At 40.5% G+C, this 8,807-nt stretch overlaps 1 protein-coding gene across 2 annotated transcripts in view; it reads right to left on the minus strand.

Annotated features, from left to right (window-relative positions):
• Positions 1-8,115, minus strand: part of DLC1 (DLC1 Rho GTPase activating protein) — a 485,036-nt gene extending 476,921 nt beyond the window's left edge. For both annotated transcript variants that reach the window (XM_045286620.1, XM_004696181.3), the window contains exon 1: positions 7,919-8,115. The gene's annotated coding sequence lies outside the window, so the exon portion shown is untranslated. The remainder of the gene's footprint in view (positions 1-7,918) is intronic.
• Positions 8,116-8,807: the final 692 nt, after the last annotated feature.

Genomic DNA, 8,807 nt, shown 5'->3' on the forward strand with positions numbered 1-8,807 from the left:
TAAGCAAATGTGGGAAAGAAAGTTGATGGAGCCCGGCTATCAAAAGATATAGCATCTGGGGTCTTAAAGGCTTGAAGATAAACAAGCAGCCAACTAGCTCAGATGCAACAAAGCCCACATGGAAGAAACAAAACAGCATGCATGACCACGAGCTGTCGAAGGGATCAGGTATCAAGCATCAAAGAACAAAACAAATATCATTGTAAAGGTGGGTGAGTACAGAGTGGAGACACAAAGCCCATCGGAAGGCAACTGGACACCCCCTCGCTGAAGGGTTGAGGGGAGGAGACGAGCCAATCAGGGTGCAGGGTAGCGACGATGAAACATGTAACTTTCCTCTAGTTCTTAAATGCTTCCTCCCCACCCCCAGCATGATCCCAGTTCTACCTTACAAATCTGGCTAGACCAGAGGATGTATACTGGTACAGATAGCAACTGGAAACACATGGAATCCAGGACAGATGACTCCTTCAGGACCAGTGGTGAAAGGGGTGAGGGCTGGAGGGTGAAGGGAATGTGGGGTGGAAAAGGGGAACCGGTTACAAGAATCTAGGTATTGCCTCCTCCCTGGGGGAGGGACAGCAGAGAAGAGGGCAGGGGGAGACGTCGGACAGGGTAACTTATGACAAAACTATACTAAGTTGTGAATTATGAAGGGTTCATGGATGGGGGAGGGGGAAATGAGCAACTGATATTAAGGGCTGAGGTGGAGGGCAAATGTTTTGGGAATGATGAGGGCAGCGAATGTGCATATGTGCTTGACACAATGGAGGTGTGTATGGATTGTGATGAGAATTGTATGAGCCCCCAATAAAATAATTTTTAAAAAAAAGATCTCATGCAAGTATTCTTTCCTTAGTGTTATTAGTATTTCCCTCACTCACAAATCATCCACCCATTTTCCTATACTTCGTAAAATGTTGGAATTTACTTATTATGCCTCATTAACGGTCAGAAAAATAACTCTTGTTAAAATTCCTTATTGGTAAATTTCTTAATGGGGCTTAAAATATATGTCTTTAGGCTGTCTGGAAAACATCAAAAACATCAGTAAATTACAGGATAAAAACATAATGAACCAAGTCAGTGGAGTAAGTAGTACATCAGTTTTTCCAAGAGACATATCCAAGTTTTCATCATTTTTATTTTTTATTTTTTTGGATTTTAGAAGAAAAATGAAGACATGCCTACTCCATTTTAAAACGTCCTATTAGTGTTAACCTATATTTTTGTGCATTTTTCAAAATTTTTACTGATCGTGAGAAATTTTTTCTCATTCTTATATCTCAGAGCCACAGTTTCTACAGGAATTGAGCAAATTTGATAATTAACTCTTGCAATCCACTAGAAGTCAGCTTATCGGGAAAAAAACAGTCTGACTAAATTGCAAGTTATTATTTCAGCAGTAGTCTATTTTTACCTCCAAGTTCCTGCTATTTAATGTCGTTTCCAGAAGTATCTAATTTTCTTGCAGGGAGGAGCCCAGACACTGGCAGTGTTTAACTTACCACCCACTTTATAGGTTAGACCAGCCAGGTTTTCAGATTTTCTTAGCGTTTTCTTAAATAACACACATGCAACTTGAAGAAATAGTGGAACATCATGTGATTTTTACTTGATATTGCCAAACAGCATTCTGGGAATACTTGGTTTCCAAGATATCTGAGAATTAACACAGTCAAGGGGGATAATGTTGCATCATGAGAGTGTTTTCTAAATAACTGTATTTTCTGTGGGTTTCCATGTTTCTTTTAGAATAAAAAAAAGTGAGCTATCATCTCAGTCATTCTATTTATGCAAAGAACTTTGGGCATTTAAAACCAGGTTGCACCTTAGCGGAGCTCTTCAAGGGAATTGATTAATGAATGTCTTAGCTTGTGTTCTCTAGAGGAGTTCATGCATTTGTGGAGGTCCCAAATTCATGTGTCACATCAGGCTCAGGCTTCCCGGGTCTCAAGTGATTGCAGGGTGGATTGCTAAGATCAACAAATCAGGAAGAAGGCTGCTGGCTCACAGAGTTGTAGAAACTAGTGAATACCAAAACCTGCAGGGCAAGTGGCAGGATGCTGGTTCACATCTCAAGAACCAAAGGTCAAAGGATGATGAGTTGGATAGAGAGCAAGGGAGTTTTGCCAGAACATCTGCATATAATGGATGCAGGCCACACCCTCATGGAAATTCCCCTTCCATCAGATAACAAATGGAGGATAATTACATGATACTGAGAATCTCAACCTAACCAAGTTGACTCGTTACATTAACCATTGCGATGAAAAATTAATCATTTTATTTTTTTGCTTTGATAGCTCTTTTCTACACAATCCCCTTTAAGCAAAGAATTGTCTTTACTCTAAACTTGTTCCAGTTGGCATTTTTCATGTAACAGGAAATAGTTTAGAGTAAATTTTTATATTATAAGTCTGACTGCTCTTTTCTTAGAGGGCAAAGCAGTTATGGCTAAAATGTAGCTTTGCATTATCAGAAGGAAAAAGATATTCCTGTCCTACAAGGAACACGGATTAAAATGCTTTATCATCAACATGGTGAGATGTGACTTGGCTCTAAGTGGCCACTTTCTGTTTTTAGCTTTGCTATCATTTCTAAGAACACTCTGACGGTACGCATAGTAATCACTAAATGGGTCTAAGAGAGGTGGCTCCGTCAGCACAGGTGCTCAGAAGTGCAAGATGACAACAGGAGAGTGAGCTTTTAGTTGTTCCTTAAGCAGTTTTCACTGAAATCAGCAAGACGATTAAATCATTGGGAACTGAGGTGGGTCTCTAACTAGGGATCAGCATAGATACTATGAGCTCTCGTCTGCTGTTACTTACACTGCTAACTATCTCTTGGAGATAATATTTAACATTCTCATGTTATTTTGTCATCGACCTATGTATATTGGAGCATACTTCTTTACATAATAGTACGTGCACCAGAAAGTTTTATCCAATAATAGTAATAGTGAAAAACAGTTTTCATTAGTTGAGTATTTTTGTGGGTCGGGATTTTTGGTGGTTTGTATACACTATCTTCTTTAATAATGACCCTCTGTGAGGCAGGTGCTATCAGTGCTTCAACTTTATAGAGAGGAATAGCACTTCAATGGGAATATCTAACTCAGGCCAAATACCTGCTAGTGGACAGGGATGATGAACTCCATTATATGCACTGCCAAATACCTGTTAAATAATCTTTTTTTGTTTCTGGTGGTTTGGAATAACTGCCTGCATTCTGCATGTCTCAATTCTCTCCACTCTGAAATGGGAATAATGAAAACACTATGGAGAGGTCAATTTAATGAATAATATATGTGTGGAGCACTTGGGCCAGGAACACTGCACACATTCAACAGAGGTAAACTGACAGCAGGGTGATGATGATGCTGGTTCCCCAGTAGCTTTTGATTGGCCTTTGCTGAGAATTCGCAGGGAGTATAAACTAGAACGATCTTTTATACTCCTGTCATTTTCATATAGATGGATGATTTGTCCAAAATACGGAACACAATGACGCTTTATTCTTTGCGACAAGTTGACTTACGTTGTTTTAAAACAAAAAAGGCCTTGTTAAATGGCATACAAAAGTATTTTCACATGAAAAAAATTTCATTTGATGCTCAAAGCGAGCTGGCGATATAAATATTTTCAGTATCCTGTCCACTTTGTCAATAATAAAAAACACAATCTCAAAGTCGGCATGGCACATGTCTCAAATGACAGCGCATCAAGTGACCACAAGACAAATCCGAGCCAGTTTTCTGACTCGCCCTTTGACTTTTCCAGCACACCATTCCACTCATAAGGCAGAAAACTAACTAGTACTATGCGGAGACTGGCCTCATACAACTTTTAATTTAAAAACCATTTCTGGATCTTCTTGCTTCCTTCTGATGTTTAATCATTTTGTAATACCATATTAAGAGCACGTGTTAAACAATGGATGTATGTATGGATTGTGATAAGAGCTGGATGAGCCCTCAATAAAATGATTTTTTTAAAAAAGCATGTGTTAATCCCTGGCCTTAGACTTTGATGAGTTTGGCCAACCTCTTATATTCCTTCCTCTTTCAAAATTAATATCTTGTCATCATAGGATGACTTGGGGGAGGGGCCCACAATTCTTACACATTGCCACTCTTCGACTCTTTTTTCTTTCCTTTCTTTTCCACTTATGCCATGAATATTCATTGATAAATAGGTACTGGCAATGCCAACATGCTAGGTACATTGCTAATTGATAAGAATAAAATGAAACAATAATTAAATTCAATTTTTATCTTTGAATTAATAGAAGTGTACAATTAAAATGCATGTCATTTCAATCTAATCCAAAAACTGTCTTTCAATACATACAAATATCTATAATGAATGGTCTTGCCTTCCCCTCTATCTCATTGAGCAAGTCTCATGAGCACGATGCTGTTTGTATTGCCTTTTGACTTGTATGGTAGCCCTTCCTTAAACTTCTCAAGTTCATGTTGTACTCTCTAATTAACTGGATCCAAAATGAACACCCTCTTTAACTAACATCCCAGATCCTCACTTTGCCTTTATTTTGTTCAACTTCTTTAAAAACTAAGCTAATCTATTTCTCAAAACTCCAGAAAGCGACCCACAGTCCAACAGCAAAATAACAATACAAAGACCCTCTTCCATAGAAACCCATGCTTACATAGCCACACTAGTCTATCTGGAGTCAGGTTCCTCCGAATTAGGCTCCTGTTGTACTCAGATAGAGCCCATCATTCATTCGGGGAATGACGGATATTCATGCCCCTTCCAAATCTGGAGGTTTTCAATGAATTCTCATGTGCCATTTTTGACATGTCTCTATTCTGATCCAGTCCTAGGGCATGTCCTACTCGGAACTTTGATGGACTGTATTAATTTCTATAAAGAGATTCTCACTGTAAGATAGCACTAACTGCGATCCATTCATCCTCCAAGAAGAAACAGATAGAATGAAAAGCATGGGCAAATTTTAGAGGAGCTGAGTGAGACTTGTTTGAGGCCTATAAGACCGAATCCTCTATAAATAAGATTAAGCTAAGCCGGAAGTATTTTTCAATGAGGCATATGGTATAAAAAGATTTGGATCAGGCCAGAAAAAAGTTATCTTTTTTTGTTTTAATGACCTTTAAAAAAAAAAAGAAATGAGCTGTCTTTTCTAAGTCCTCTAGAGACAACTGCTTGATGTCATGAATTCCTCATTCCAGTAGTGGTGGTGATGTAAGTACTGGATCATGTATCCTTCAAGTGGTAATAACATCAGGAAACTCAGTCTGGTCCATGGAAATGGGAGAGAATGGTGGGAAAAGAGCATTAGACAAGCATGCCCCGGAAAAAACCAGCTTGCATTATGACATACTCATATATACTCGTGTATAAGCCAAGTTTTTAAGCACATTTTTAATGCAGTTTTTGTGGTAAAATTACGTGCCTCGGCTGATATTCGGGTTGGTTTATACTCAAGTATATCTGGTAGTTTAGGTTTATGGGAAAGACTATGTCCTTGGGCAGTGCAGTGTTTCAGCTTGTACAGCAACCTGTGGGAAATACGATTCAGATGGGACAGCCACTGCTCCTATTGTACACGGCACTGGCCAGGTTCTTATTTAAGTCCTATGACGGATTCTGTAGAGGACCTTGCTTCTGCTCGGAGTAGAGATATAAACCCATTACAGCATCCGAGATAAGAAGGAGGGAGGAAGATGGAAGGCACTGGGCTCAATTGGCCTCGAAATGTCTGCCTACATTTTCATATGTCCACTTAGGTTTTCTATATTTCCACTCAGGAAAAAATCTCAAAGAATTGGAAATACACTACAGCAATCAAGACTTCGGTTAGGTAAAAGAAGGAATGTCAGGATACAGGAGATTCCTCAACCCTTTCTATTGGCGGGTCGGGTGGGGTGGGGAGGAAGGTAGTAAAATCTCTGAAAACTTCTCTGGGGGGGTCGCTTTATGCTGATACCGTTTGAATACAAGGATATTAATTGGTCAAGTTCTCTTCTAGCCCTGTGTTTCTAAGAAACACCAGTTGAAAAAATTAATATCATCATTAGCATATGGACTGATTTTCTTGGCATAAAAGCAAAACATGACAACAGAGTCACAAAACAAGCTACTCGTTTAAAGTGTTTGTTGAAGCCATACTAAATCAATTGCACTATTTAGTCAATTTGCTCCTTCTTTTTAAAAAAAACAATAATCTTGATACCTGCTCCTCCGTACTCCCCAACCAAACACACAGCAGCTATCAACACCTTATTATTATTTTTTTTCAAAGTGGCTTTCTAATTTTCTGTCTGCAAAGTAGCATTGTCCTGGACATGCTCATACTTAAGTTTGCATAATTATGCTCTGAGAGCAGCAGAGCAGTCTCAACGCTGAATCATGGGTTGTGGTTTCACTGTCATCTCTTCCACTGGCCAGTGGTGTGATCATGGACAGGTCACTGAAGAATGCGACCCCTCAGTTCCCTTGCTGGGAACCTCAGGCCACAGTGAGAAGATGTCTCATGTTCTTTCCTTCCCTGCAAATCTCTTCAGTAAGCTCTACTTGAGAGAAGTCAGGGATTTATTGAGCTAGACTTGAGATAAGTCAGTATATTATTTTTAACACATTTGCAAATGAATTGACCCTTTTCCTCACGTGTTAAAAGCCTATGCATGACAAACTGTTAGTGAATAGTGAAAATGTGTTAAGATGTTGGCATAGCATAGCATTTAAGAACCGATGAACTAATACAACACATGGCCATTTTATACTATGTAAAAACCCCTCATTAAAACCTTTATTTATGATCCTTGTCAAGCTAGCTCCCTCGCTTTCATTTAGTGTCTCTAATAGATGCGTTAATCGAATTGATTTGGAAATACACACAAATATCTGTTCCCTTTCACACCATTCCATAGTTTCTACAAAATGATACATATTCAAAATCTTCAAAGTATAACAGTATGTTATGCATTATAAGTTCATGCTATTTCAGTAACTACTAAACTTCTTTCCTCATATATTATATATTTAACCATTTCAGAGACTTCAGTGACACGATAGTCCCTGAGACATATAATTTTATGACTACATGAAGTTTGGACACATGGTTCCCCTTTCCTATGATTGTAGTGATTTCTGGCTACCCTAAAAGAGCCACAAATGAACAGCACAGCCATGAAAATCTGACATCTTTCAAGACATCCACACAAAACATGACCTGAACAGAGAAGCCAGGAAAGAAAGTTATGCAAATCACATCATCATGGTGCTACATACATTCCTGAGACACAGATTAAGCATTAATTAGGATAGAAATAAGTTTTGACGTTGCATCGATTTGATCTTTTGCTTTCTGTATAATGAATGTTTTGGCTTGTACAGAAGCGACTTGACCAGTACTGAAACTGATTTGGGGCACCATGGAGGAATCCGGTACTCATCATTTTATATTAAACTATCATTCTTAGGAGATTCATTATAACAGAAGTCATCACAGTACTGTCTACTCTCCCTTTCAATAAAAGAAGTTTTGAAAAAAATGTAATTCACAACTCACCTTCAGGTGTGAGAGCTTATATTTGCTGCTCTTTAAATCATGCATTAGCAAAACTACTTCTAATAACTCAATGAACAAATAAAAATAAAAAGGGATTCCAATAAAATCCTACCCTAGGAAGGAAACGAATAAACTCTACGTGGAGCCTATTTTCAGATTGACATTTGGCTAAAACTATTGGACTCACAGTTTCCCTGCTTTCTAAAACAAGTTCTCCTTCTGATTTCGTAGCTTAACTCCCAAGCCTTAAGAAGACACACCTGGAGCAGCGCAAGATGCTGGCATTGAATCCCACTCACCCCGCCTCTGCCACGATTACCTCCAAGCATCCAGACGGAGAGGAGCGTCCAGACCCTCTTACCTAGACCAGGGGGCGCAGGGCTGGGGCGACACTCAGGCTGGGCAAGCAGTCCGTGCCGTCGGCTGCTCCAGGATCCAGTCACACTGCGTGCTGGAGATCATGCCTCGACTCTGCGCCCTTGGACGCAGTGTATGATTCTAACAAAAACACCCTCCCCAGCTGGAGGGCGCCTGAGCTCAAGCAGGACTCTCAAGGCGTTCCTGGTGACTCCTGTCTGCTAAATTCAGACTGATGTTTGGCGGAGGGGCCTCCACCAGCAGGCCCAGATTGCTGGAAAGTATTTCCTGCCTGCGAGGAGCAGCGTGCTTGTGAGAACGCCTGGGCGGGCGGAGGGGAGCGGGGCTGGGGCGGGCTGGGCCCTGGAGGAGCTCTGATTTGACACAGAGCTGAAGGCAGTGTGTCCGAGCTCCGGAGGGGCTGAGCTGGAGGGTCATAAAGCCCTATAGCTTTTGCTAGCCTACCCTGCTGAGGAGAGGGGGGGTGGGGGGGTGGGACCAAAAAGAAAACAGAGAGACAGAAAACATAGTTCGGCTCCCATCGACAAGATTTCCATTCTGTTCAGTGTATAGAAGCAGCCTGGTCAAAACACCCTTGCCAGTTCTCCTTTCAAAAGCTCTTTTAAGAGAGCGAGATACAGTTAGAGTTTTCAAACCGTATTTCTCCTAATTTTTAAAAACCGCTTCCCCACTACTTAATCTTTAAAAGACTGCACCTGAGACAATCTGGGAGTAAAATTCCAAGCACCCAGGCAATAACAGCCGCCTTCACGCTCGCTCTCCAACCCCAGGTGGCCGTCAGAGAACTAACGTGGGTCGCTGGGTGTTAGGGCCCAGGCAGCGTTGCCTCTAGTCAGAATCTTCCAGACGTCCACAAACCGGCGCCTGAAAAA

This window comes from Echinops telfairi, unplaced genomic scaffold, assembly GCF_000313985.2.
Source record: "Echinops telfairi isolate 266 unplaced genomic scaffold, ASM31398v2 ScPeMD7_9;HRSCAF=40, whole genome shotgun sequence".
NCBI classification, from domain to species: Eukaryota; Metazoa; Chordata; class Mammalia; order Afrosoricida; family Tenrecidae; genus Echinops; species Echinops telfairi.